A 27642-nucleotide genomic window follows, 5' to 3' on the forward strand; every position below is an offset into this window, starting at 1 on the left:
GCTGAAACATACACTGTCTAAAGAGACTTATTCTGACATTTAACTTATACTTGCAATAATGTTAGCCTGGAATTGAAAAGAGTCCAAAATATGGGATCTGAGAATGAAGCCAGCACAACAGAAGACACAGCCAGGAGATGAAGAGAAACCAAGCCCTTGTGACATCGTTAATCCACTCATTGACCTAGCCTTACTTGCAGGATATTTCAGTTACATGACTCAGGAAATTTCTTCTTTTCCTTAGTTTAGTTTCTATTTGGTTTCTATCACTTGCAACAGAAAGTACAGTGACAACCCGTTCCCAAGCTAACTCTTCCTCTATTTTACTCTCTAGGGTTCAAAAGGGAGTTAAGATGATTCGAAGAAATATGGGATGGACCACAACTTCATAACTTGCCCTGCAAATTGGAAGCACATGACACTGTTCCAATTCAACTTATGGGCAGAGAAGGCTGGAGATTCTGGTTCAAATAGTCTGAGGGAGGGATTGGACATTGAGTTGTAACAAAACTCCCCAGGTGGCTCTAATGGGTTGAGAACAACTGCTTTAAAAAGGTGGATGTAGAATAAGAAAAAGCTATAGATGAGGTGTTCATAATGATTATTCATATACCAAAAACACCTCGCCAGGCATTCAAGGCATTCATAAATCTGTAACAAACCCTTTTCTAATGATTAACAGCATGGTCACCATGCTTCTTTTAAATGAACGGTAACTGTATATCTAAGAGGCAGGATTAGCGAGAGGGAGAGCAACAATCCAAAGGTCAAATTTAATACCCAACAGGACAAATTGGCCAGCCTTGGCCTTTCAAAACAGCATTTAACCAAATAGACTGGAGACGTCCGTTCCATATTAATAGAGCAACATTTTAAAAAATCGGTTGAAATCCTTGGTCTGTAACTCCCACTTGAACAGTGCTTTTGAGTTAGAGTACTAAGCAATGAAATTTTCCAACTTATAAGTTAGGACACTTAAAACATAGATCTTGGTAACTGCTGGAGAAGTGCTCAGTGGTGGACCTATTATGAAGTCATAGTATTTAGAAGGAGCTTGACTTTTAACATAATTTTCAAAACAAGATGACTTAGGTGAATCTAACCAAGACTCTCTCAGGAGCTGGGTGTTGAATGAAGCTAACACGTGTGAAAAAATCATTTTAATTAGTCTTTGAATTCTTGGAGAGTGCAGTAATAACAGGAAGAAACTCTCTCACCTGTAATTATCTTGATAAACTTGTCCTTTTAAGATGCTGGGTGGAAGCAACTTAACATCTAGTTTTCTATACTATGTTTTCTCCAAAAGATCAGCTGATTTATTTGTTATTTGTTTATTTGTATTGCAATTATAGTATCAGTTATAGCAAAAGTGTAGGTACAAAGTCAGGATTTCCAAATTTTTGTCCTCTGTTAATAACTTGTTAAGACTCACAATGATGACCCTGTCAGAAAAATGAAATCATTGTACTATAAATGTATTGCATTTATTTACAGGAGTTGAGTTTATCCTGTAGATTGATTAAAAGAGCTGAAGATTGCTATTGTCTATGGAAACTTTTTAAAAATTAAATAATACAACATAATTTACTCAACATAATCTTTCAAAGTCTTCTCATATATAGAACAGACAGACGAACATGGGGCTTTCCAAGAAACCCCACTTTCCTGATCTGACCAGACAGATCCCAGGCCCTTAAATGCATAGATTTATGATCCCATGCCTCCCTGAAAACACTTTCCTACTGCATCAGGTCCAAACCCCTTACAATAAGCTTCTAACAAATCCAGCCAGTTTAGTTACCTGACAACATTCCCTATTTTCCTTCAGACTAGTCATACTGATATCTATAATTACAAATAACCCAATATGTTTCTTCTAACCCCCCTTTTTCCCATGTAATGATTCTTACTTGTAATAATATTTTATAACCTAGTCCTTCTATATAAAATCTATTCATTCTTCAAAGTTGTATTAAGTCCTATCTCCTTTATGGAACCTCCCAGGATGTGTTTATATCTTTGGGCTCTTAATTCCCTGCAACTTTTATTTAATGCTTATATTCTGCATATAATATCCATTGTTGTTTCATATGTATTCTTTTTAGACATGAAAACCCTTTGCTTCTTGAGTAGGGATTTTGTTTTATGTCTTTTTTCCCCATAAGGCCTCATTCAATGCCCAAACTTGATAGGGACCTGATGATACTTGATTGAGTCATTAGGGTTGTAATCATATCAACAAGGAAGAAAACTCTAAATTTTTCAAATCTGTTGAATATAGGACTAAGTATATTGATCATGCTAGAGATGTCTATGTTTTTAATTATTCAATAGTTTCTTATATAAAGCATTCATTCGATACAAATGATTTGCCACTTTCAAATAAAATATCTTTTATGTATATAAAAAAGTGCTGTCCTGTCATAGTCAATGATGATTTAATGAACACTCAGGATACAAAACTTGAAAAAAAGATCACTATTCTGTTATAAAATATCTTGAAGTTTATATTAATAATACAGTGTCAATTCATTAATTATAAATGCAGAGACATTTGTTGGTGCAAGGAAAACAGGATGTCAAGGGCAAATAAAGAATTCATTGGTAAAGTAATATCTTGGACAAGAACTTCTTTTTGTCTAATGCTCTATGTAACTTTAATAGTACCCAGCAGTTGGTGGTCTATACTGGTTCTAGGCTATGAGTGGATTGCCTTTCCTTTGTTTGCTTTGCAACTGAAGGATGTTTGCAATATTAACAAGCACACACACATACATACACACACGCCATAACAAAAACCCTGCCCCAAGGATACCATATGGCAGGGGCCCCGCACCTGAAACCCAAACAAAGCCAATAGCAACAGATTCAGTGTTTGTCTTTGGCTGAGAATTTGAGCTGACATCAATTATACTTTTGAGGCTGGACCGAATTCAATGTAAGCTTTGTCAGTTGGCACTTTAGAAGAATGAATTAAACTAAGCCTGTGTTTCCTTATCACTGAGTGAACCAGCCAAACTGTTTTGTGCCTGCCTTTCACATTTTAATTGGAGGACTAGGGGAGCTTTTTTCAACGCTCTTCTAGAACAGGTAAACAAAATGCATATTGTTTCCTGGGTATATGATTTGGATAGCTCAAACAGTTTTGCCAAGAGATCAATGCTGCATAATGGAAGATCAGCTAATAAAAAATAAATAGTTATAAAAACTTCAGTTAACCATTTTGAATTACAGATATTTTCGTGGCTGTTTTCTTTATTTTTGTTTTGTTTTAAATCAAATCCAAAAGTATTTTAGGAAACAGTTGGATAAGCTATTTTGCCAAATTTAGGATAACCACAGGCTTACAGACATTTTTTTGGAATGAAATTAAATTTTAGAATATTATGGTAAATTGGTTCTCAACTAAATATTCACTTCAGCTTTATAAGATGATTTCCAGATACATTTCTAAGAGTTAAGTAATTCTACATATTTATAAAGTCAGCAACATATACTTTTAAATTAGTGATGGAAAAATCAGCAGTGATATTGGGTATTTTTATGAATCTTGAAGAGGTAAGACTTCATTCAAATATTCATTTATTTACCACCATACTTGTACTCATTTCTAATGTTTATTGTCTCTTCTAGTTAAGTCCTCATCCATGTTTGAAATTCATGTTGTGAAAGAAAATCGGATTCTTCAAAAAGCTTTGAAATCATGAACTGATAAGTTTCTTGTAAGCATATATAATTTCTTTCCATTTTTGTCACTATTAGTGAAAAAAAGTTTTTAAAATTCATGAACAGTTTTTTTTTTTCAAAATGCCATATTTGTCACTACATGTGACAGAATTGTTGGCCAACTATTGATTTTGCTGATGAAGAAGATATAAACATTGGTGGTTTGTCTTTTAGAGTGGCACTTTCAACATGGGAGCCTCTAGCTCCATGTGGCTATTTAAATTTAGATTTAATTGAATTTAATTAAGTGGCAATTGAGCACTTGAAAAGTGGCTAGTTCAATTAAGAAACTGAATGTTTAACTGGACAGAGTAGATATAGAACTTTTCTATCAGTGTAGAAAATTCTGTTTGATAGTAATACTCTATAGTTTGGGATGGTACTGGTGTTTACACAACTCAAGCATTCTTGATGTTTATATTATTTAGTCATAATCTTCTAAAGAGAATAGAGTGTAATATAATATCTTTTTTTGGGAAGTAAACTCTGAGCTGCTAAACGGTTGTGGGGCTTCCCACAAAGTCTCATGAAAGATCAAGGGATAGAATAAATCTACAGATACATGATTATAGAAACTATATCACCTCAAACATAAATGTCTTAATTACTTAAGAACAATACATCATAATGAATAGTTCCAGATTTATCTAAAATAACTAGCATTGTTATGCATGGTAACTTATTTCAAATCCTGATCATGGACCAAAACAAAAAAAATTATTGGGTGCCAATTAAGAGCCATTGGTTCTGCCAATTAACCCTGGACTTCCCAGGAACAACAGATTGATATTTTTCATCAAATGTTCTGAAATGTAGCTTCCTTTCTGATTTTCCATAGTCAATTTTTTCTCAATTATAACTGTGATTCAGAAATACAGCTTCTCTCTTCACCTCTGTAATTCTATCTTCCATCCCCTACTCAACTTCACTTGGTTAGATATGCCAAGGTGATGGAGATTAACACGTTTTTAAATAGGTGTCTTGGGAGGGATCTGTATTGTTTTGGAAGAAATGATGGTTAACAGCTCTTCCCAAATCTGCATTTAGTGATATCACATGGGTGGCTGGAAATCATCCATAATGAGAGCAATGATAACATGGAAATCTGCAAAGGCTACAAATCTGAGCACCTCCACTCTTGATATCTTGTTGTTAAGCATTAAGAGCATATCAGCGACTTGGCAAATAGGGAGAAACTTTTTTTCCAAGCAACAGATCTACTTTTTTACTCTGCTTCCTTACTATACCAAGGATTAGGCCTCCAGTGGTTTAGGCAGAAATCCTGAGTAGAAAGTAACATAAAGACAATAGTCAGGAAATATTGAATCATAAAAACATGACCAAGTCTCTCTTAGCAAATAGTGTGACAAATGGAGATAGATACAAAAATTTATTTCTGTTAATCCAGGACTCAGGGGTGTGGCAGGGTTTGTGTTAACTTTATGATCAGGGTTTGTGTTAACTTTATGATCAAAATTTTAGCATAACGTGGCAGACAAGGGCACACTGTCACCTACATATTTAGTTTTTATCTGTGGAGCCTTTGCATGTATATATTACAAGATTAACATAAACCCACAGTAGCTCATTGGTACCTGCCAAGCATTAATGAAAACCTTAAGACAGATTTTATCATTGTTCTTGCTTAAAACAGGTTTGTGAGGGCAGGAGGCAAAACAAACATCAAGATATGCATCCATGGTCTGAATAGTTAATGTCTAGATCTACTTCATTAAACAGAATCTTGCAATTTCCTTAAAAATTTCTGCATTAAAAAACAAAACAAAACAAAAACAAAAACAAAAACAAAATTTCTGCATTACTCTAATTTAGAAGAGTCAGGAAGGAAATACTTATTTTTGTAATAAATGATATATTGCAAAATATGCTTGTATAACCCTAGGCTTCTATTGTCTCCAGCATCTTTGGCTTACATGTACTATGGATATCTAAAATGGTTAAAGAAAACTTACAATAAAGCCCACTTCCATTCTTCTGGTTATTATAAAACTTCCAAGAATAAGATATTGATAATCAAGAGAACAACTATTATGTAAATATATCAGGTCACTTCTATGCTGAGACACATAAAAGTGCATCTTGCAGAATGAGCAACTGGATGTCATTCCATGTTCACACATAGCAGCTGATTTAGAAGATACAGTATACGATTGCAGACATTACAGGGAAGAGTCATGTAACCTGGCGGCCCTGAGCTTTCCTGGGCTATTCGTGAGCCTTGAATCTCCTTAAAGCGGCTTGTTAATGCTACTCACAGTTTAAGGAGAATATATCACATGCTGGTATGCTATAGCCCACTGGCCTGCAATAACTATAAAATTCAAAAATAATTTACATTATCATGGGAAACTAAAAACAGGCTTAGCTCTTATGTTATTTATACCCTCGTTCTGATTTGTAAGAAATAGAAATCATGCGCTTTGATTTATGTATTGTACTAACATTTTACATGTTTAAGTTCTTCATATTTCCTTGTACCATCTCAATAGAGACAAAGTTTTACTTTGGACTCCGTGACAGATTTTGCAGTAGGAGAAATCACAGGAATAAATCAGAGCAGTCCTAGAGTAGCATTCTTCACCTGCAAGAGGTACATGGGCTATAGAAATTTACTTATGAAACTACTCAACCAACAAGTGGATAATAGTATTCTGAATCCTATTGGATTCAGAATTATCAGTGGATCCCAGATTGGTGGAAATTTTCAAACTGGTCAAAATCTTGCCAAGTATAAACAGGAATTACGGTGATCCATTTTAAGCCCCAGTCTTGTTTTAAAATATAGTATAATTATTCTTGGAATTTAAGAATATTAAAAGTAGAAATTGGAAGACAAGAGGAACAAACCTTAAATAATTTATCCCATAGGAATAAATGTAGCAATATCTAAGAATTTATGTAAAAAGATCCCCATTAAAACATTGAAGTGGTCAAACCTGGAAATAATCTAAATTATCAATAAGGAGCAGTTGACTGGATTTTTAACACATCTGTTTGATGAAATATTACTCAGCTATTGAAAAGAATGAGTTAGATCTAAGCCTATTGTTCTGGAAAAATAGTAATTATGTGTCATTAAGAAAATCAAATTGCTTATAAATATATATTGGATAATTTTGTTTATATAAAGTGAATGACAAAAAAAAAACACAAAGCAGTTCTTTCAACGGTCTTCCATTTAACTTTGTACCACATGTTATTTCTACTGCAATTTTGACATTTGATAAAATGTTACACAAAGTGCTTATAAATATGTCATAAAGGGAGCACCTGGGTGGCTCAGTCTGGTTAAGTACCTGCCTTTGGCTCAGGTCATGTTCCCTGGGTCCTAGGATCCAGCCCCACATCAGGCTCCCTGACTAGTAGGGAGTCTGCCCCTCCCACGTTGTGTTATCTCTCTCTCTCTTGCTCACTCTCAAACAAACAAACAAAATCTTTAAAAGCAATTAAATAAATATGTCATTAAAAAGAAGGCAAAGTTAAAAATTTTGAAAAGACTCTGTAAAAGAAAGCTATTGAAAATATATATTGAGAATTCAGGTGTGGGCAAGACCACTGTGAAAAGAGTAGAGAAGAAAATTATAAAAATATAGAAAAATTACACACCAAATTGCTTAGCAATTATCTTCAAAAGCTTGATCCACTTTAGAGAAAATCAAACTGGAAGTTGGGGTCTGATTTATGCAAAAAATTTAAAATCAGCCAGCTCCATACTCTTAAATCATATATAATGTGTTTAAAAGTATTTGATTAAATTAATGAAATATTGAAGTTATACTTACGTCAGTTATATGTTCTCCATTTACTGAGCATGTACCAATTCTAATTAATGAGAGAAGTCTTTGATCGTGTATATTTGTATATGCTGTTAACTATGCAAGAAGATGTGAGGGAGTATATGTCAATCTGTTACTATTGGGTGCCCTGAGTGGAAGGATAAAGAATGAAGGAGGAAAGAACAGAAAGGAGCCATAAAAAGCAATACTGTGGCAAAATAGCAATGTACCCATAGAATTATACACAGAATAGCAGTATATCTAGAGTATTGCTACATGATATAAAAACAGAAATTGCATGTGGACAATTTCATGGGGCACAATGAGTAAAGACATTGATTTTGTTAGTGATGGAACAGTGGGTAATTTTTGTTCTGGCTTTTAGTTATTCTCATGCAGTATTCTGACTCAAGTAAAAGAAGGTAAATTTTCTTAAAAGAAAGTGGAAATAATAAAATGTAAACTTTTGTGTCTTCACTAGAGATTTTGGAGGTTGTATTTTTTTATGATATAAATTTTTCATTAAGGAGCAGTACACCACCATTTTTAAGACATTTAACTGGGTATAATGGGGAGTAGGGGGGTGAGGAGGGAGGGAACCTATTTTAAAATTTCCTGAGGAGGGGCACCTGAGTGGCTCAGTTGGTTAAGGGTCTGCCTTTGGCTCAGGTCATATTTTGGGGTCCTGGAATCAAATCTCCTTCTTGGGCTCCCTGGTCAGTGGGGAGACAGCTTGTCCCTCTCCCTCTGTCCCTCCCCCCACTCATGCTCGCACATGCACTCTCTCTCTCTCAAATAAATAAAATCTTTAAAATAAATAAATAAACAGGGATGCTTGGATGACTCAGTGGTTGAGCATCTGCCTTTGGCTCAGCGTGTGATCCCTGGGTCCTGGGATTGAATTCTGCATCAGACTTCCCATGGGAAGTGTGCTTCTCCCTCTGCCTATGTCTTTGCCTCTCTCTCTGTGTCAATCATGAATAAATAAATAAAATCTTAAAACAAATTTAATAAGAAAAGAAATTAAATAGTAAGCAATTAGAAAGTACTACCTATGTATAAAATAATATGACCTATATGTATTTCTGTTTTCCTACTTTATTGCTGATGGCATCAATGGGCCAAAAAAAGGTGACAATGTCAGTTGCCAATGAAAACTGATTGCTGAATTAAGTAAATGAGTCAGTGCTATAAATGTTTCTCATTCTTCTTTTAAAACTGAAATGAGGGAATGAATAATTTAGTCTCCAATAACCTAGATCTTGAGAGTAGATGTTAGGCTGGGAAGTCTTCCTTATGACACTTGTTTACTAAATTTGTTTCATGGTGGAGTCCTGAAAGAATTTCAAGTACGAATTTGATCAAAACAAAAAGAATTTTTGATGTTAATCTATTAAAATGGATAAGGAGTTGCTCACACAGAAAAATTGTTGGATCTAATATTTCATACTGAAAAATAACTGGTATATGGCATTTAATTGTCCCTTTGCGAGATGTTAAAAGCAGTCCTTCTATTTCTTTGCTCCTAAACTCCTCGACTCTTAGAAAACAAACAACAAAATAGAACAACCTTCTCATCTCTTCATTAAAAGTCATCTATTCACTGTTCTATTCAACATGTTAGTAACTTTTTTTATGTGATTTCAAACGCAGAAAAAGTGCAGGAATCATATAAGAGCTCACAATATGCTCTTTACCTAAGTTTACGATTGTTTGACACTTGACATCAATTATTTTACAGTGTTTCTTTATCTCTCTACTTCTCTCATCTTCCTGATCCATTACATATCTATATTTCAGAATTATTGGGGAGTAAACTGCAGACACCAATCATTTAGGTCATAACATGCCTGTGAGGATGTCCTTTGAACAGGGCCTGCTCCTGCATAGCCACAGTATCGTTATCAAAAACAGAAAATTAAGCATTGCTTCTATACTGTCATCTAATCTGCAGTCTATGCTCAGTTCTGCCAATTGTCTCCTTAATTTTTATTTTTTAAATTGAGGTATAATTGACATAGAACATTACCTTAGTTTCAAAGCTACAATGTAGTGTTTGATATGTGTATATACTGTGAAATGATCACCATGATAATTCTAGTGAGTATCTGTCACCATACATTGGTAAGTTGTGTTTTGTTGTTTTTTGGGTTTTTTTGTGATGTGAATTTTTAAGATCTACACTCTTACATAATATCCTTCCTCACAAAATTTCCTGTGTCATACATTGCATTTACTGGTCAAATTTCTTTAGTTTCTTTACAACTGGAATTATTCTCAGACTTTCTTTGTCTTTTATTGCCTTGATATATTTTTTATTTTTTATTTATTTTTATTTATGTATTTATTTTTTAAAAGATTTTACTTATTTATTCATGAGAGACAGAGAGAGAGAGAGAGGCAGAGACACAGGCAGAGGGAGAAGCAGGCCCCACGCAGGGAGCATGACGTAGGACTTGATCCCGAGGCTCCAGGATCATGCCCTGGGCTGAAGGCGGTGCTAAACCGCGGAGCCACCCAGGCTGCCCTATTGCCTTGATATTGCCCTATTGCCAAGGCCCTATTGCCTTGGCCTGTTCTCTTGATAAGAGAACAGGCCAGCTATTTTGTAGAGTGTACCTCAATTTGAATTGCTCTGATGTTTCTTCATGATTAGATTCAGGCTATGCATTTTATCCCTGACCCCTAACCCCACAATACCATAGGAATGATTCTCAGTGGTATCATATCAAGAGGTCCTTGATGTCTGTCTGTGTCATTACTGGTGATGTTAGTGTTGATTACTTGCTGAGGAAACCATCTGGTATTGCCCCAGAAGGAAAAAGAAAGAGAAAAAGTTACCAGTTTATTGATATTTATGGATTTTCTTTAGATGAGCTCTCAGTTGAAAAACATGGGCCAATGGGCTAACAACCACCATCAGACTTTCTTATTTCATTCTTTGACCAAGAGGAAGGTGGAAGAAAGAACCCAGGAATGTATACAGAAAATCTCTTCTCTTCCATAAAAACTGTCTTTTTCACAGGAAGAGTTTAGTCCCTCCACCAGGCTGTAATACTTAGTTTTACCTCAGGACCAGCGTAGTTTTCCTGATTAACTATACTTCTAGTACTGGATCTTACTCCCATGTCTACTAAGCCAAAATCCCAAACTTCAGTCTAACAGTTGCAAATCTTCATCTCCCTTGTGTAATTACTACTATTCCCTTTTCTCCAGCCTCCGTTCCACTTCTAGAATCTGTCAAATTGACTGGAAGAAGCTTCTTTGACTTTAAATTTGGATAGAACCCACTTTCTAGAAGCCCCTTTTCTGCTCTTCAGTCCCTCTTGTAACCATGCATTTGCTGTACAGCTTATCTTTAAAATTTGGGTCTTGTCCTGTCCTTGGAAGACATTTTTCCTTAACCTTTCTACACCCATCCTCTCCCCAGCCTCGACTCCGTCTTTCTTTCCTTTCAGGAGTGATCAGCTTATGTTCCAACGGAGCAGTGCCATATTACTGTGAGTGACTTGTGGAAATCAGTGTTATCATCATTAAACCACCATTATCACTATCATTAAACCACAAAGGACTTAATCCCTATGCCCAAGAACTTAAACCAGCACTCAAGAAAAAAATACTGACAAAACAAAGCCTTATACAATTAATTGATAATTGAGGCTATGTAAACTCCATGCTCTGTAGTAATTCAGAGGAATGGAAGTTTGTAGAAATTTTAATTAGCCAGAGGAGATTATACAGAGAAATTGAGGTTTTTAAATTGATCTCCACATAAAATTTTTGATTTGCAGACATACAGAGGTGTCAGACAAATGATCACAAACAGTGTGAGCAAGCAAGGCTTTTGAACCCAGGACTAATATGGATAAGTAATGATTAAGGGAGACCATGTGAGAGTTATGCCTGTTGTTAATTCAGAGTCCCACTCTACAATTGGAGGGGAGGGGGAAGTCATCCAGGAGACTCAGAGTAATCCAGGAAAAAGTGTATTAAGGTCTTGTACTTTGAAAATGGCAGTGTAAATATAAAGGATTATGTGAATATGCAACAACTTAAAGGAAAAATCAATAAGCCTTAGTGATTGGATGGATACAGGAAATGAAGTAAGATCATGATTCAAAATGACACTGTCATTTATAGCTCAGGAAATTGAGAACATGGTAATAGCCTCTGACAAAACACTGCAGTTAGGGTGGGGGATTCTTTTGGCGCTGGACATGTACAGAGAGTTCAGTTGTGGACACGATACTTTTAAGGAATCTAAAAAGAAGGGCCTGATTGGCATTTTGAGTTCTCAACACTTGAGTAGAAGAACCCCACTGGAGGTGAGGATTTGTATTCTTCATAAAGGTGCTAGATGAACACATGAGGAGGAGATGAGGAAAAAGATGGGTTAGAAAAGGAATGAGGAGATTTGATCATTCTGGCAGTTATCAATAATAAGCCAATACATGATCAATTGCCAGGAAATAAATGATGAATGATGTTTTAAAAATTCTTAGCAATCCCTGCTGACTACAGTTAATTATACTGGATTTCATTACAAGTTGCTGAGAGAGTACATCTTAAGAGTTCACAAGAAGGAGAACTCTTGGGTGGCTCGGTGGTTGAGCAGATGTCTGCCTTTGGCTCAGGTCATGATCCCAGGGTCCTGAAATCGAGTTCTGCCTCAGGCTTCCTACAGCCTGCCTATGTCTTTGCCTGTGTCTTTGCCTCTCTCTCTGTGTCTCTCATGAATGAATAAATAAAATCTTTAAAAAAAAAAAAAAAGACATCAGAAAAAATTTTGTAACTATGTGTGGTGCTGGGTACTAAGTAGATATTATGGTGTGCACTTTATAATATATACAGATACAGAATCATTATGTCGTACACCCGAAATTAATATAAAGTTATATATAAATTATACCTTAATTAGATGCACACATACAAACACACATATAATCCCTCCTGGTGGGCATGGGTGGCTCAGCGGTTTAGCGCCGCCTTCAGCCCAGGGTGTGATCCTGGAGACCTGGGATCGAGTCCCACGTCGGGCTCCCGGCATGGAGCCTGCTTCTCCCTCTCCTGTTTCTCTGCCTCTCTCCCTCTCTCTGTGTCTCTCATGAATAAATAAATAAAGTCTTAAAAAAAAAAATCCCTTCTGGTTTCAGACAAAGGTGAGTCCTAAGCATGAAAGGCTAGGCTACCATGACCTGAGGGGTACTAGTCCCAAACATGAAGGCCTGGTTTGGGATACCCTTTGGATCACCAATTTTCTTTACTGAGCGCTTAAAGTATAATCTGGATGAATTTTAGAAACTCGAATTGCGGTAGCCAAGTAGCTGTATGTACTTTGTGCCTTTTCATTTTTCCCTACTCTGATCCTTTCTTTTTCTAGAATTATTATATAATTTCAAGTTGTTTGGCTTGTTTTTGCTTTGTTATGGTTTTACATATACCTCTTTTACAACCTAATATTTTTTTTTTTTTGTCATTTGGGAAGGGATGAAAGCAAGCAAATCATAAAACACATACATTTTCTATGACTTACTTAGAAATAATAGAATACATTTTAAAGTATCTTTTATCTACCTATAATGGACTAAAAGAAAAAGGCTCTGTGGAACAGTGGCTCTTTGAAAAGAACTCAGTCAGTCTCGCCAAGCCTCACACTTGCCTAGCAGCATAACCTGTTTGACAACTATTTTGAGGAGAGATGAAGGAGAAAGGAACCAATAGCCCTCCTGCATAGACCAGAGCTAACGCATAACAAAGAGATACTCCTCCAAGGCTGAGAATGATGGCAACAACTACGTGTTTTGTCTGCATTTTGGATAATTGAATGCAGCTGGGTAATTTAAAAGGTTGTATCTCATTAAAGCATGTGTGTTAGGTAATATTTGATTCAGACTCTTAAAAGCTTAGCTTTCAAAGCCTTTTTTCCCCCCTGCTTTCTGTTAGCTAGGGGATAGAAGTTAACTGAATTTTGTAGAGTCAACTGATCAGCGATCAATCAAGAGAAGAGTAAGAATGCTGGTTGGGGCTATTGTTTGACACGAAGCCCGCGGATATAGACAGGGAATTATTTTTTACAAACCTTATTCAGATATAATTCACACATAATACAATTCACCCATTTAAATGGCACCATCTTAGCATAGCCATAGTTGTCTGAGTACCATCAATTTTAGAACATTTTCATCACCTCAAAAAGAAATCCTATCCATGTTCCTTAGTCATGATCCCCCCTTAACCCATGTCTATCTCATCCCATGTGGGAATGCCATAAAACAAATAATGTGTGTTTCTCCTATAAAGTTCCCCAAATTATATAATAAAGTTGGCTGCTAAAAGAAGAAAAAGCCCTAAATATGTTTTTAACTGAAACGTAGTTGTCCGTATCAAAAGAATATTGTAGTATTTCTCTTGAGTATATGGTGATACATTTTTTAAAGGATTTTATTTATCTACCTATGAGAGACACAGAGAGGCAAAGACCTAGGCAGAAGGGAGAAGCAGGCTTCCCACGAGGAGCCCAATGTGGGACTCAATCCCAGGACCTCAGGATCACAACCTGAGCCAAAGGCAGACACTCAACCACTGAGCCACCCAGATCCTATAGTGATGCTTTTTTATTCCAAAAGGAGCTGCTTTCATTATTGCTTCCCTAGAATTATTCACTTCTCTAGGCAGGACTGAACCAGCAGCTGAATTATAAAATGATGTCATGAGCAATCCCATCAGCACCCCGGTGCAAGCTCAGAGGCAGAAGAGTGAAGTTCACCGGAAAATTTCCAGCAGGAATAGGTCTCCTTTATGTAGTTACAGATTCATCTTGGAATTGATTACTGTCTTTTACTCTAAGAGCCCCCGATGGTCAGGGCTTCTGCAGGAACTTCAGGACCTTTGTAATATCCCAGAGCTGCCAAAGCAGTGCTCTCTCTGCACACATACTGGGGCTCAGTAAAGGTTACTGACTGACAGCCTTTCCCTGGATGCAGACTGAGAGATGTGCAAAGTGTTTTAGTTTGTAGCTGTCACAGTGATCAAAGGATAGAGAAGGGAAGTTTTTTTCTTTGAGGTCAGCTTTCAGCTGCTATAAATTAGTCATGGATCACAATAGGAAAGAGAAACAAGAGACTTGTATGTACTTGAGGAAGTGGGGAAGGTCCCGGGATCCTATACATTCCTCATGACTGTTATCTTCTTGGTCATGTTTTATCTCACAGATTAAATCAAAGGAAAGTGCCAAGATAACAGACAACACTGTCATCCATTAGTATAGATAGATCTGGGACTAGACTTGTAGTCATCATTAAGAGAGGCATTTAGATGAAACTTGTTTTGTGGCCAACACTGGGAAATTAAATATCCTGTATAGTGTATAATCATTTTGTTCTCCATATTATTTTGAGTAACTATAATTAAACCATTGTTAAGTATCAGAAATGCCCAAGGAAGGGGGAACCGATAATGTGGTTGGGAAATGGCATAAGACAGATGAATATTATTGAAGCTTAGCAGATAAGAAATAATAATGTCACTTTCACTTGTTTATTACTATTTTTGTATGGACAGAAAAGTCACCTTTCATATCATATCCTCTGGGAGTAACAATGGTGATTAAAATTCTGATTGATAAAAGAGCCTCATGAACTTTGTTCCTTAGATCTCTGTGAACGTAATGGAACACCATGCATTTCATTTCTAACATGGTTTGATTGCCAAAATACTGTATAAAATTTTGGTGTGGAGAAGTCAACACAAATTACACTTGGAAAATGTGATAAAAAAAAAAAAAAGATTGTTCAGATTCTTTTTATCTCTCTTCTTTTAGAAATAAGGCTTCCCTATGATTTCTTGATTATAGCTTTTCAATAAAAAAAAATGCCACATCACTCCTTATTTCATGATTATATTAACAGCAATGCCAATTTTAAAAAGTTTAGGGGCAGCCCGGGTGGCTCAGCGGTTTAGCACTGCCTTCAGCCCAGGGTGTGATCCCTGAATCAAGTCCCACTTCAGGCTCCCTGCATGGAGCCTGTTTCTCCCTCTGCCTGTGTCTCTGCCTCTCTCTCTGTGCCTCTCATGAATAAATAATAAAATAAATAAAAACAGTTTAGAATATTTGCTGAAGAATCTGATGCCACCTTGCAAGGTCTAAAATTTCACTTTTAATTTTACAAGCTCTGATATTCTATTTATTTATTTATTTATTTATTTATTTATTTATTTATTTATTTATTTAACAAGCTCTGATATTCTCGAACAAGATTCCCATCCCCCAACATTGTAACCATTACTGCATTTCAAAGCTGGAAATTTATAAGTCATAATTATAAAGTTTTCTGGAGGGCACCAGTATGTAAGCTGCTCACTTGAATCTGTCCCATCCAATGGCCCTAACATACGTGAAATATTTCCAAATTGCTTGCAATAGCATTCCAAGGTTTCCCAGTGATAGGACTTAACTGTAAAACTGATTAACTTTGTGAAATGAACAAAGGAATGCATGTATCTGTACACGAAACCTAAAAAAAAATATGAATATAGGGCAAACCTAAAGAAACCACAAGTAATGAGACTTTACTTCCCAAGTTAACTTAGGACTGGAGCTATGGAATTCCACTGCACTTTTATTTTTCTAATTTTCTTAGCAGTTATGACATTTGTAATGACCTGTTTAATGCCTTCCTTGCCTGATAGAACATGATAGACTACAAATTCCACAAAGGCAGAGAACACTTTGACCTTATTTATCTGGCCTTTGGTAGATATCAAGCACCTAGTATAGTGCTGGACGCACAAAGAATATGGGTTGAAGGAACATATTAGTGGGACTGCTTTCTATCTTGCTGCGACATGCTTAATACAGGTGATGTCCTACCAGAAAGTAAACCTCTATGAGACAGGGAGACTTAATGCACTGGGTGTGTTCAGTGCCCATATCTTTGTGAATGCTCAATAAAAATTGACAACAGCAAGTTGTAAGCCTTAGGGGAATGGTGAACAGCTGTCAGTAAAATGGATAATGGTCATATATTTAATCAATTTACATTACAAGTGGTTTAACTAAAGATCCATTCATTCATTGAACAAACATACCTCTCGAATTTAATATATTGATGGTGTTGAGCTCAGTCTATTAGTGTAAAGCCTTATTAACTTTTTTACTTTCTATTCAGGAATAAAGCAACCAAGCAAGTCGTTCTCACATTTTAAGTTAACAAAAAGTTTTAAAGCTTTTTAATAATTTCTTGAGGTGAACATAACTCTTTTTTTATGCCATCTGTATTCAAATGTTTGCTAATACAAAAAAGGGAATTGTTTCTCAGGTTTTAACTGTAATTAACTGCAAAATTGTGTGTCATCTTGTTAATTATCATGTTAATTATATTTATGAAGGCAGAAAAGTGTCTTGAAATGAGTTAGAAATGGTTTTCTAAATAGGAAAGCTTAAAATTCTAACAAAGACAGTGATTTCTAAAATCACTAGAAATCTGGGCAAATATATTAGGTAAATATAAATATATAATTACACGCTTTAAGTAACAAGTCTTTTAAAAAGTCTTGTTAGTTATAACATAACTAGAAAATTTGAAAAAGTAGATGCTGTCTTGAACATTTTAGCCACTCCTATTTTTACCATATATATATTTTACATGATCACATTTTACAGAATAGTGACCTGTATTTAATGACAATAAACTTGTTCTCAGGGACGGAGGTGAAATCAATAACAAAACTCAAAGATCCATCTGTATTTTGTGGAATTTCTGCTGGTATACCTGCTTTCTACAACTGAAGGAGGTAAGTCCAATTGGAATGGCTTGAAAGACATGAATATTGAAACTGGATTGAAATTTCCTCAGGCATCAGTCTGCTGATCAACATCGCTATAGAGTGGATCATGTTAATTCGCAACTTGAAATTCGAGAATGCCTCCAACTCTATCCAATTGCCTAGAGAGTAAACTTCAAGCCCTTCACAATTTAATCTTCTGTTTTTAGTTTTCTCTCTCTGCCATTTCCACTTGTCCTCACTACTGGTATCTTTTGTTCCCACCACACTAGCCAATTCCCCAGCTGTAGAAAGTGCCTCACTCCAAATATCCTTTCACACACGGATCCCTTTGACTAGCTTCTTCCCATTCTCCATTGCTCAAATTCTTATTGACAAACTCAATTCAAATGTAATTTCTTCTTTGAATTTCTTCCATACCACCCAGTTCATTCTCTCCTCTCTGCTGCATGGCTCCATTGACACTTATTTTGGTTTAAAGTACATTAGACTTCTGTGTCTCTAACAGGATGTGGACTCCCTAAAATCAGGGTATATGTTGTAGAAGCTTTTTAGATACTCCAGTGCCAAGCACAGTGTCCATTAGTTCTTCAGTCCATAGTAGGTATGATAATGATTAACTTTTAAATGTCTAGCAATTCCAAGGGGGAAGGAGCTCCGAGAGTGTTCAATCGATAGTCACACTCCTAATGCTGACCTCAAGGAATTAAAAATATATATATATTTGCTCACCCTATTTCTTCTGATATTCTGACTAAATTCTTTGGTCTTTACTTGGAATATAATAGCAAGAATGTCCTATCTAATGTTTTCCCAATATTCGTAGAGTACTCTTCCTCTCAATTGCACCTTTTGTGGCAGACTGCCACATCTACTCTCTTCCATGGCCAGTTGTCTCAAAAAGAGGGTTGACTCTGATGTCATTATAGGAACACCTTGCAAGATCATATTTTTTCTGTAGCACCAATACCTCAAACTCAGATTTCCCTTTAATTCCTTTTGCTCCATGTCTACATGAAATGGATCTCCAGATTAGGAATGTTCCGCAACAAATTGGAAGGAGCAGATAAAGCTGTAGTAATGCTAAATTTTAATTAGATCTTAGACAAAGATATCCCTAGTATCTAAATAGAATGTATTTTGTTTTTGTTTAACATCCTTATTAAGCGTCTGAAAAAATATGTTAAATTAAATTCCGTAATAATGCTAAATTGGATGGTTTTAAATTCACAAGTGAGGGTGAAAAGATAAAATAAAATTATCTAAAGAGGTTAGAAATATGGCCAGGAAAGAAAAAAAAAAAAACAAACTATGGAAACATAAAAGCTAATATCTGTGAGGGAAAATAAGCAGAAATTCAGTTGCTCTGTGTGGAAGAAAACGGAGTATAAGTCTGTAACTCTTTGAGGTACTATGTAAGTACCAAGACATTAATTTTCAACAAAGTAATGATGTTTTCTATTAATGCAGGATTTTTTTTTACAAACAGATCTCATAACACATAATTTATACTGAGACATTGTTATTTGAGGTCAGCAAATAGAAAAGGGTATTAACCCTTGTTTATGGACTGGGAAAACTTTAAAAGAACTATACAATTTGTTCAAGGTCACTGGAAGAGCTATTGACTCCTATTCTTAACAGATAATTACTAAGATCGAGTTTAAATATATCCACTAATTGCAATTGCACATTTGCCTGCCTGGTTTACTTCTTTCATTTACCTGGCATTCTATTTAGATACTAGGGATATCTTTGTCTAAGATCTAATTAAAATTTAGCATTACTACAGCTTTATCTGCTCCTTCCAACTTGTTGCGGAACATTCCTAATCTGGCGATCCATTTCATGTAGACATGGAGCAAAAGGAATTATAGGGAAATCCGAGTTTGAGGTATTGGTGCTACAGAATAAATCATATCCTCATTCATAAAAAGTGCTGGCTGTTCCTGGTGAGGGAGCAGCACCCTATCACTGCATGCTATTTAAAGTCATTGGACTGTTAAGCAAATCTTAAGTGCAATGGGAAATGGGTAGAAAGAAATGTGTGTCTGAGTTACCTCACATACACACACATCTGCATTCTATACAACTGGCCTCTGGGAACAGCATATGGGAAATGCATCCAAGCTAACTGATACCATGGAATATGGTCCACGAACAAACCAAGCCGAAGAGGAGAGAGGAAAGAGTTTGGCCGTGAACACACCTAAAATGGGATAATAGGAAGGAACTAGATTCTTCTTTAAGAGCAAGGGACAGATAATGAACCAGAGTCCTTGGAGTACAGAGAATAGCTGAGAACAGCTGAGAACTGAATAGAACAAATGAAGCTGAGCCATGCAGGAAGTTCAGTCCACAGGCCTTCACAATGTGTCAAAGCAGGAGGAGTAAAATGGAAAGAAGAGAGTAACATTCTCCCTGTGAAATCTTCCAGAGTTTGTATAATTTCCAAAAGGAAAATATCCTATGTGTTAGATATGATCAGGAAGAAAGGGATTAAATTTAGTCAAGGACAATAATGTTCTATTTCCAGAATTTTCTAGAGACCATGGGGGTGCTCGATCTTTCCTGATCTCATAAGTTAGAGCATACCATCATCCTCCCATTATCTCCATTAGACCTTTCATAGTACTTTATTTTCCCCATAACGCTTAACACAACCTGTGATGGGATTGTTCATTTATTGATTTGTTCTTGCTTTCCTCAAATACAAAATAATAATTCCTACAAAAGCAGAGCCCTCAGCCATTTTGTTCACTACTGTATTCTCACTCACTAGCACAGAACTGGTATGTACTAAAAACTCAATATACATACACATACACTGAGGGAATGAGGGAGTAAATATTTAATGTATATTAACATATATATCATTATTTTGCATATAGGCAAATGTAGATTATAGTACTATTCTTCCCTCCACTGAATGTGTAGGATACCAAGAGGGGGACAAACATTTTTCCCTAAAATCATCTCACAAAATGGTTCAGTTCTGGTCTCTTTTTTATGTTGTACTTCTCACAATATCCCTTTTACATGCAAGAATTTTTAAGTAGCTGGGGGAAGTATTTATATTTCCATAATTTCCTTTTATTCTCTTACTTTAAGAAAACATTAGGGCAGCTTGATTGATGATACTAAGGCCAGAATATGAGGCAAAATATAATGAGATTCCAGGTGCCTGCTTTGGCTGCCAATTGTGTTAAAAAATATTATAAAACTCCCACTTTCTTTATACAGTAGGGCAGCAGGCTGAGCTTGGGAGAGCCTCCCTGAGCTAGCTGGGTCGTTTCACCCACATCCTCCCCTGGCCTATCTTGTCTTGCTTCCTTTATCCCACCAATTAGAGAGCTGTCAAGGCATAAATGATGGCCAATCTACCCTGGCATATTTGGAGCAGGAGAAAGCTCTCCACTATTAATTATATTATTTCTTGCCTTTTCCCCAGGAGTGTTTTTTTGCTTTTGTTTTTATGAGGTGAAACGCAGAATTCCAAAGTAACTATTTTAAAATATGGGCGGTGAACATCTATGTCACATATTGGTTTTGAGACAATCCACACTATGAAGTTAAAATAGGAGAACTTAACCATTCATTCATTCATTCATTCATTCATTCATTTATTCAACGCATGATGCTTTCTAAGTGCCAGGTACTGTTCTAGGCATTGAGGATGCAATAAGCTCATATTGCAAAAATAAAACAGAATTTCTGGTTAAAAAGAGAACCACTAAATTATGGGAAGCCTCCCTAAAGAGGCAACATGTGAAGTGAGAGGGCCAAGTCAAAATCTGTGGGCAGGGCATTGTCAATGGTTGCATCCACAAAAGTCCAAAGTAGAACGAAGTGCAAAGTGTGGAAAGAGGTCGTGTGGTTGGAACTCACATTCATGGGAAAACAGTAGGAGATGCTCAATATTGAAATTTCTTATAGACCCATAACTTCATCGCACAGCTGGTAAAAGACTAGTGAGTTCCAATTTGTCCTATATCTGATACAAAGGTAGTTGATCGTAGGCCTATCTAACATATTACTCAGAACATTTAGCCTAATAGGGACACATATGGTTTCATAATGAATTGCTTAAAGAGACTACTTAGTTCCTGTACTTTATGCTTTTAATATTACCAATGTCTTTTCAGACGCTTTTTTCAATTAAGCCTTTCCCTTAACTTCCTGTTAGTAGTGTGATGATATATTTATAGTAGCTATTTGCAGGAGTACTATGAACAAGCATTACAATGTGGGTTCAAAGGAAATAAAAACTTTATTAATAAAATAAGAGATTTTGCAAATTCAACAAGCCAAACTCTCTTCTTATATGTTTTGCCAACAGTTATAACAACACCCGTGAGCACATTAATTCTTCCTCTCTCTCTAGGGACTCACACACATATACCTCCGTCTGTGGGGTAGAGAGTCACCAGTAACTGTATGCCATTAGAAGGAAAGAATGTTTTCGTGATAAAAGGATATTAACTTCTCTGTGCCTAAGTTACCTTCTTCCAAACTCAGCATAAGAAAGAGCTCATCCCTCTGAATGTGGTGCACACTGGCATCCTGCAAGGAGCCAGCGCTTCTGAGGCCGGGTACCAAACTGCACCTACCTCAATCTAAGAGGTTTCCATTATTTCCTTGCATGTGCTTAGAGTTTTGTTTGTATGGTCCTGTGTGGCTAACAGCACTATACAGCTCAGGTAGTTCTACTCAACTAAAGTGAGGGTGGTGGGTAGAAAACTGATGTGAAATCACAACTGGACACTCAGCAAGGCCATGCCAGTTTTCCGGCTGAGGAAACAGGTCCAGAGGCATAACTTGTCCTGGGTCCCTCAGCTACTCATTGTTGGAGTCAAGGTTGCAATCAGCCAGATTGTGTCGTCATATATTCTGTATCTTCAGGACATCATCCTGCTGCTAAGTTTGTTGCCATTTTTATTCTATAATAAGGAGGAACTTGCAAATTATTTTATTTTAAAAACTGGAACATTTAGAAAGTTGTTTGAAAACTCCCCTGAGCAAAGGATTCAGGGCTTTAACATTCTGAGGATGGGTTTGAGGAAACCTGAACATTTACCCTTCCTTGTGTGACTTCTTGTCCCCTTTCCCTATCCTACTCTGCTTATCCTTTCCTCTATCCAGCTCTGAGAAAACCTGATGTGAGTAATTTGTGTATATCCTTGTCACTCCACTGTTGTCACAACAGCATTTGTGTTCCAGTCCTGTCTTTAAGGAAGAATAAAAGGCTTTGAATCTTTCAATGGATTTCCATACTGCTTTGCTAAGTTTGAGGCCTTCTTTCACTTTTAATATTACACCATACTGGTAATTATAATAATAACCTATTTGAATTGATCTTTAATAAAAAAAAAACACTTCACAAATGTTATTTCATCATCAAAAAATTATGTGATATTATAATCATCTGGCTTTACTTTTCAAGTCAAAGCACTGGGGGAGGATAATTTATTTAAATAAAAAGAAACAAACCCCCAAACCTCAAATCAAGAGACTTTAAATCCAGGATGTATTCTCGGATCTCCATTCATTCGGCATTAATTGTTCAGACATGCACTGAGCATCCACCATATCCAGAGCCCTGGGGATTTATACTGAGACACGCTACTTGCACCAATGGAGCTCACAATCCAAAGGGAGCTGCTGTCATGCAAACATAATTATTATGCGATGTGTTTAAGGACAGCATCACAAGTATTATAACAATATATGGATACCCATTGTCTTTTATATTTAGGCTTCCCAGACATTGTATTTTGTCTGGGATGTTGTCAGCAGAGCCTTATCAGAGATTTTAGTATTTGGATATCTTAGGACGCCAGAATCAACCACTTCAATTTCCAAGTAGATTTTATTAAAGATTTTTATCAATATTTGAGCAGGTCCAAAAAGATTAAAAAAAAAAAGGGTTTAACGTCATTAGATGTAGGTGAGAGAGAGACAGAGACATTGAAGAAAAGACATTGAAATTATTATCCAGATAATACCAAAGACTGAAACTGGCCTTCCTTGAGGAATGAGCCCTCCTTCCTCAGATATATATAGCCATTCTGGTCAATGGCACTTTGCTAAGATAACTCAGTGCTGTTTGATTTTTCTGGGACTCAACAATTTGCTTTGATAATTGCTGCACTAATAAAGTGCTCTATAATCAGAATTTCAGGGTTGAACTTAATATTTTGATTTTATCTCCCCTCACTGAAAGATAGTTGAAATGTACTGATTTTAACGTACTTCAATGGTCACTGAATTCATATATTCTAGGAATATGAAGGCCATTTAATTCATAACATTTCACAGGCTTCTTTTTAAATTTGAAAGGAACTTCAAAAACATCACATCCAGCCTCTTCATTTTGCAGATCAGAGAACTGAACCCCAAAGAATCAAAATGAACTTCCGCAGACACTGCTGAAAAATCCAGAAATACAACTTTGTTGAATTCCAGTCCAATATCCCTTTCTCTACAAACACTGCCTCATTTGTAGCTTTTCAAGGATAATTTTGAATTATTTGCTTATGTTTTGAATTTCTGGATTCGTTGTCAGCGTCCAAAATAATGTGTGAAACAAAAGGCTAACCAAATCTTCTACAACAAAGCAACTGAATTTATTTTGAAATGCCATTCAGGAAAGCCAAGTCTCAAAGGGGTTTCAAGACTATCACGTTCCAAGGTATTTTTAGACGAGAAGAGAATAGAATCCTGGAAATGTGGATCTTCTTATTAAACAATTTGATACCAGTCTCCTAAGAAACCAATTTAGGTTGTGAGGTTGATTCTCCAAGGACATATTAAGAGTGCCAGTTTTGCCTTTTCCCCATGACCTTTAGAATTATCTTTCCCCTCTACTCATCCTCCAAAAATACCAGATTGGAACTCTGTCTTCTCTCTGGATATTTTTGAAGAGAAAACAAATATGAAAACAGGAGAGTTTTAGACACTATGGATGCAAATCTCAAGGGAAGAAATTCTGTGTTAGTCTTATTTCCTTAAAATTTCAACATGAAAAAAAAAATTTCAACATGACATTTTGTAAGAATTTAACGATCATTGAAATAGACATATTTCAGATACACTTATCCAAAAGTCATTATTATACTTCCTTAAGAACATCTAAAACTAATATTACACTGTGTATTAACTAACCAGAATTTAAGTAAGACCTTAAAAATGAGAATTAAGAAAGAATTCTTTTATCTTATTTTATGTATTCTGTTACTAAAAGTGGAACACATATTCATATCAGGAAATCATTCATAAGCCTACCACTCAGGGGGATCCCTGAGTGGCTCAGCGGTTTAGCGCCTGCCTTTGGCCCAGGGCGTGATCCTGGAGTCCCGGGATCAGGTCCCACGTCAGGCTCCCAGCATGGAGCCTGCTTCTCCCTCCTTCTGTGTCTCTGCCTTTCTCTCTCTCTCTCTCTATGTCTATCATGAATAAATAAGTAAAAAAAAAAAAAAAAAAAAAAGAAAAGAAAAAAAAGCCCACCACTCAGGGAGGGCTTCTGTTAATCATTTGGTATAGTTTTCATCCAGTATTTATTTCAGTGCATCTCTTCATGTATCCATTTCTGTTTCTCCTTCTTTCTTAATAAAATCTGTACCATCTTCTTTATATAATTTTCATGTTGTTTTACTCTAACATTTGCCTATTTTTTTGGATGTTCTTAAATATCATTCAAATATATGAGTCTAATTGTGGCATAGTGATCTCCTTGGAAGTGTCATAGTTAAATCAGTCAATTTTTTTTTTTGGACATTCAGATATTTTTGTATGTGTGCAATTTTGATATAACAAAAATCAACATCTACTAAGCTCTTATTATAAGATAAATATGATGCTAAGTTTTTTGTATATAATTTTATCAACTCACCAAAATAATTTATGATGTAAGTATAAATCTTATTGTGCAGAGAAGGTTTAAGGGGCTTTTAGGAGTTAAATAACTTTTTTTTTTTTTTTTACTAGAAATTTCTGATGCTTTAAATGCTATATTTTTTTAAGTTTTGAGTAAAAGAAAAAAGACAAAAAGATTAAAGCTCCCTAACCTCCCTATCAGAGTTAGAATTCCCACTTCTTACCCTCTTCATCCACAAGCCTGTTGACGGACACAATGAAGCCCATTAGGTAAGGCTTCCCACCACCACTCCCTCCTCTCTACTGCTGTCAGCTTTGTCCCACTTAAGCTCTTTGAGGTTGTTAAATATTCCCCCACTATGAACTGTAACAGCAATGTGATTTTTTTTTCCAGATAATACAGCAGACACACCAAGTAGTAGAAACCGAGCAAAACAAAGAAATTGAGAAATGGAAAAGACTTTCACAGTTGAAGAATCGTGAATTGGACAAGTTCCGCGCAGAATTAGACTCAATATTAGATATTCTTCGAGAGCTGCACCGGCAGGGAGTGGTTGTGCCAGTTGCTTTTGCAGATGAAGTGAATGCACCAGAATATTACTAGAAACCGGGATTTCTTAGGAGCTCAGAAAGGTCCCACTGCTCATAAACAAAGGAATCTGAGTTTGATCCAAAATAAAAGTCCATGTTCTTAACCATACTATGATGCCACCACATGGAGATTTCTCTTTCAATATTTTCAAGTCCTTTGCCTACTTTTTAACTGATATGATAATCTTGCTTACTCACTTATTAATACTATAGATTGAATACTTGTTTTCTCTTTGATTTGTCATGCCATCTTTTTTCATACTAAATCCAGAGCACATTGACTAGATCTCTAATTTGTCAATATTTTGATAATTACAGTTAGTTAGTACAGTTTAATATCAGCAAAGCCAGATTGTCCTCTGCTTTTCTTCCCCCAATACCTTCGGCTGTTTTCACCCATTTAGGTGGATTTGAAGTTTATTTTGTTAAGTCTCAAATCATTTTCAAATGGAAATCGCATTAGCTCTAGCAATTAACTGGAGAACAATGAGCATACATGTCTTCAATGAGCCAATGGATTGATTGAATTCCTACTATGTGCCAGGCACTGCTCTCAGACCTTTCTCTCCAACAGTAAAAAACGCAGATAAAAATCCTAGCAATCACAAACCTTATGGTCTTGTTGGGAGATACTGAAAATAAACCAGTAAATAGCTAAAATGTCTGGTTTGTCAGGGGGTAATGACTGTTATGGGCAAGAGCTGGTAGTTGGGTGCAGCCTCTGAAACATTGATTGTCACTATTTCAGGTCTCCTTTGGATTCTTATGAAATGTACAGACATTTGGACATTATATTCTTAGATGTTTTTATTGCTATTAAAAACAGTATATTATGTTATCATAGTTAATCTAAAAATAGGCTCATTTATTTAAATGCATTTTGTTTCTGGATATCTTATTGATTCCTCTTATCTATCTGTGTTTCCATTTAATCTCCAAGGGTTCAAATTATTCTAACATATCATCTGGAAGTAATATTTTTACTTCTCTCCTCTGATGAGTATATTTCCTTTTAGATTTCTCGTCTTCTGTTATTGTCTAAATTTTAGACTCTAAAAAAGGTTGCCAAAGGACCAAATGCAGTCTTCAACCTGTTTTTTAAAATGTTTTATTGGAATATGGCCACACCCATTTGTTTAAAAATTATATGTCTGTTTAATGCTACATTTACAGAGTTGAATAGTTGTGATATAGACCACATGCCTGCATAGACTTTGCCTGCCCCTTCTCTGAACTATTATCTAGAACTAACTTCAAATACACACTAGAGGGGTGCCTGGTGGCTCAGGCAGTTAAGTGACCAACTCTTGATTTTGGCTCAGGTCATGATTTCGGCATCCTGGGATCCAGCCTGGAGTCAAGCTCCATGCTCAGCATAGTGTCTGTTAGTCTCTCTCCCTCCTCTTCCACCTCTCCACTCCTGCCCTCTCCCTCTATCTCTTTCTTCTCTCTCTTTCATGGGCATATGTGCATGCTCTCTCTCAAAGGGAAAAAGAAAGAATCACCATAAAAAGAAATTCAAACATGCATTAAAATCACCTGCAGGGCTTCTTAGCACACAAAGTGCTCCCTGTACCCACCCTCTCAGTTATTTGCATTTCTAACAAGTTCTCAGGAGATGCTGATACCCCTGGTTCATAGAACACATCTAGAGAATTACTGATCTGAAACTTCTAAGAGAAATTTAAGTAGTAGTGACTGTGGGCATTCTTATCTCGTATCTGATTTTATTGATGTTGTCTCTTGTTAAAGCTTAAGAGAATGTTGACTGTTGTCTAAGAGATGTTGTTAAATTTTGGGGAAAAAAAGTACTGTATTCTATTTACATTTAGTGCATTTGTTTTTGATTATAAAATCAAGGATGGACATT

General features: G+C 36.0%; 1 long non-coding RNA gene across 2 annotated transcripts; it reads left to right on the top strand.

Annotated features, from left to right (window-relative positions):
* Positions 1–965: 965 nt before the first annotated feature.
* Positions 966–27627, top strand: LOC144296532 (uncharacterized). Of its 2 annotated transcripts, none has more exons than XR_013363628.1 (4): positions 966–1219; positions 3634–3722; positions 17225–17315; positions 25576–27627. It is a non-coding gene; the product is annotated as an uncharacterized LOC144296532 (long non-coding RNA). The 2 variants fall into 2 exon arrangements; XR_013363629.1 differs by lacking the exon at positions 966–1219 and adding an exon at positions 2954–3090.
* The last annotated feature ends 15 nt before the right edge of the window (positions 27628–27642 follow it).

Source organism: Canis aureus, chromosome 24 (genome assembly GCF_053574225.1).
Source record: "Canis aureus isolate CA01 chromosome 24, VMU_Caureus_v.1.0, whole genome shotgun sequence".
NCBI lineage: Eukaryota > Metazoa > Chordata > Mammalia > Carnivora > Canidae > Canis > Canis aureus.